The sequence below is a fragment of the Arachis stenosperma genome, chromosome 9, assembly GCF_014773155.1.
Source record: "Arachis stenosperma cultivar V10309 chromosome 9, arast.V10309.gnm1.PFL2, whole genome shotgun sequence".
NCBI classification, from domain to species: domain Eukaryota; kingdom Viridiplantae; phylum Streptophyta; class Magnoliopsida; order Fabales; family Fabaceae; genus Arachis; species Arachis stenosperma.
In genome coordinates, this window is record NC_080385.1 from 84,012,536 (window position 1) to 84,016,164 (window position 3,629).

Here is a 3,629-nt window from a genome sequence, read left to right on the forward strand (position 1 = left end):
TCTGATGCACAGTCACGCGATCGCTTGACCCACACGATCGCGTCACCTTAATTTGGCAATTGAATTATATTGAACAGAGAGTTGTGCTGGAGCGAGGCTGCACTCGCGCCAGCAGCACAACGTAGGTCACGTGACCGCGTGACCGACGCGATCGCATCCCCCTTCCTGGCGCGCATCTACGCGAACGCGTGCCGTCCGCGGCCGCGTCGTATGCGCCGCACAGCTCAACCCAGTAGGCCACATTATCTTATCTTTTTCTCCTCCAAACCCTACTTTTTCTTTTCCCCCCTTCTTCCTTCTTTCTCCCTTTCCCCTTCTACCTTACCTTTCACTCTCTCTATCTCTCACCACCATTAACAAGGTTTTACCTTCTTCTTCCTTTTTCTCTTTTCTATCATTCTTATTATATTATTTATATATATTATTATTTTCTTTTTCTTTTCTTTTTCTTTTCAAATCTTTATTTTTCCTTCTTCTTGTTCTTCCTTTTACATGGTGTTAGAAACCTTTTGAGTCATCATTCCTCATTATATGCTTGTGGATTATTGCAAATTGTTTGACAATTATTTTTCTCTTATTTAAGGGATTGCATGCATGTTCAATTTCACACTTTTTATATCTTGTTTACCATGCATGCCATGTGTTTGTGAAAAAGCCCATATAGCACCATGCACTTTTCTACATTACTTTACTCTACTCTGCAATGCTTGCTTTTCACTAACTTCCTTTCATATTTTATTAATTCAATTTAATTGTCAATACAAACGTGATAGTTGGTTTGTTACAAATGCTAACCTAACTTGGACATTGAATGTTTGATATATGATACTCATGCCTTTGCCTGCATGCCAATAAACCTCTTGCATTCCATTGTCCCACATGCACTTGCTATACTTCCATTGATGAGCTTTCCACATGTAATCCGGACCATGTGTTAATGCCATTTATCTTTATTGTGCATTGACTATCCCTTACACTACCCTCTTCCTTGCTCTCTCTCTTTGAATTTAATTTTCTTTCTCTTCCCTTCTTTCAGGATGGCCACCAAGAAAGGAAAAGAGAAAGCTACTTCCAAACCACCAGTAAGAAGAGGAACTAAAAGAGCATTAGTGGTAGAGCCTTCTTCAACCGCAGTCAAACCCTCAACAAAAAGAGTTAAGAGGATAATAAAGGTTGACGACAAAGAGAAAGCCTTTCCAGCAAAGGACACTGCGCGATTTTCCAATCGCTACTGTGAGCAGATGTTCCCTATCCTAGCAGAAAGGCACTATAACAATGAATACCTTTTCATCCTCCCGCCCAATATTGCCACCTTTGTTGAGCCGCAAATTGAGCGAAGACAATGGGTTTCCTACGGAGATAGCCAAGGCAGGTCAATCTTTCTTGGGTAGTTGAGTTCTACTCCAACTTCTACATACCGACCCTGCAGTCTGTTTATGTTCGGCAGAAGTAAGTCCCCATTACAGAAGGGCCATTCAGCAAGTTCTGAGTCTTCCCCCTATTCCAGCAGGAATGGACGCTTTTCAAGAAGCCACCCTTCAGCGCCAGCGATACCAATTTGACTGGGACTCCGTTCTCAGAGTCATTGCTTTACCTGGCAGCCGTTGGATCTACGGATACCACCACAACCGCCCTAAGGGAATCTTGGCTTCCGCACTTACTTTGGAGGCTCGCGTATGGGCACAGATCATGTCCCATTACGTCTTCCCGAGCACTCATGAGTCCTCCTTCACTGCGGACATGGCTGTTCTACTATGGTGCATCCTTACAGACCAACCTCTGGATCTTTCAAGACACATCCGGCATGCTATAGAGCATGTACAAATCGCGGGCAAGTTACCTTTCCCCGCCTTGGTCTCAACTCTTGTCTCAGCAGTCGGAGTCTCCTGCAGAGCTGGGGACACCAAAGCCATGCTTCCACGGGATGATCAATATGTCCCTAATGGGAAATACCTCAGACTTTCAGCAGCCACTACAAGCCAGCCTCCTGAGCCGGTTGAAGATATTCCTTCTTCAACACTACAAGCATCTACCACTGAGAAATTGCTCCAGCAGATACTTGAAAAGTTGGATCGGCATGAACAGAAAGAAAAGATGAGAGAGCGCCGTAATGAGCGCCGATTCAAACACCTCAAGGAGCTACTCAAGGGACGCTATAGAGACTCAGACACCCCGGACTCCATTTCTTTTACCAGCACCGGGAGCCATGATGATCCCGACTATGGAGATACTGCTACCAGCCCACCCCTGTTCCTAACAGACGGCACCGAGGACGGTGCAAAGCCTTAAGTGTGGGGAGGTCAGTCAGTACCTGACTTCCGATGGTAAATTCTCTTCTCTGACACCAATAATTAGGATATTTTAGTTAGATTTTTCTTTCTGTTATAGAATAGAATAAATTGCATAGGTTAGGATAGTTGCATGCATGTTCTACTTGATTGAAAAGACAATAAGTTTCTTTTAAAAATCTATCTTTGGAACAAAATTTCACTAATTTTCCAAAATTTTCATGATAAATCTGCTTGAGTTGTATTTGGAACATGATGTTTGAGCTAAAGAACACACAACCTGTGAAAGATTTGAGCCTTTATGCATGGTTACATTATTTAACCATAATTATTTTATTCTTGTGTGTTTACTTCTCTATGATTGTAATCTATATTTTGTTTTATCTTATATGTCCAATATTTATTATATTTACATGCTTGCACATGATTGAGGCCATTATTTGTTTAAACTCACTTATCCAAATCAAGCCTACCCTTTTCAATTACCCTTGTTAACCACTTTGAGCTTTTAAAACCCCAATTGTTCTATATTGTACCACATTACTAACCTTAAGCTGAAAATCAATTGCATATCCCAAATTGAATCTTTGGTTAGCTTAAGATAGAATTGTGTGTGTTAGTTAAGTATGGGAAATTCTAGGAACAAAAGTTGTTAAGGGAATGTGTCATGAAAATTTAAAGGAAATTTGGATACCCACTCATGTAAAAATATAAGAATGAAAAATCTATGTGCATTGATAAGCTTTATTTATATATATATAAAAAAATCAATAAATAAAGGGACAAAATTACCCCAATGCTAAATTCAGAATTCAAAGATCAATGCACATATGATAGAATTAAAATACAAGGTTGAAACATGAGTATGGGTTGAAAAAGGGAATTATGGGTAGCTAGGCATGAATTTAAAAGTATATAGAATATATGTATATTAGGTGAGAGCTTAGGTTAATTAAAGATTCAATTTATAAAGCTCACTTAGCCATACATATATCCTTACCTGCACCTTGGCCCCATTACAACCCTGAAAAGACCTCATGATGTTTGCATTGGTATATTAACTGTTGTTGATTGGTTAGGAGAAAAACAAAAGTTAGAAAGCATGACTAGAGAAGAATAGAGTGATTACCCTATACACGAGAGATTAGAGCATACATACTTTATCAGTGAGGGTTCAATGCTTGAATTTTCATGTTTCCGGCCTTCATAAGCTATCTTCTTGCACTTTTATCAGTTTTATTACATGATGATAGAATTAGTGGAATTTGATTTGTAATTGTTTTGAAGGGCTTATTTACTTTTGATCAAGTGGATAATAATCATATAGTTGCATTTATTTAT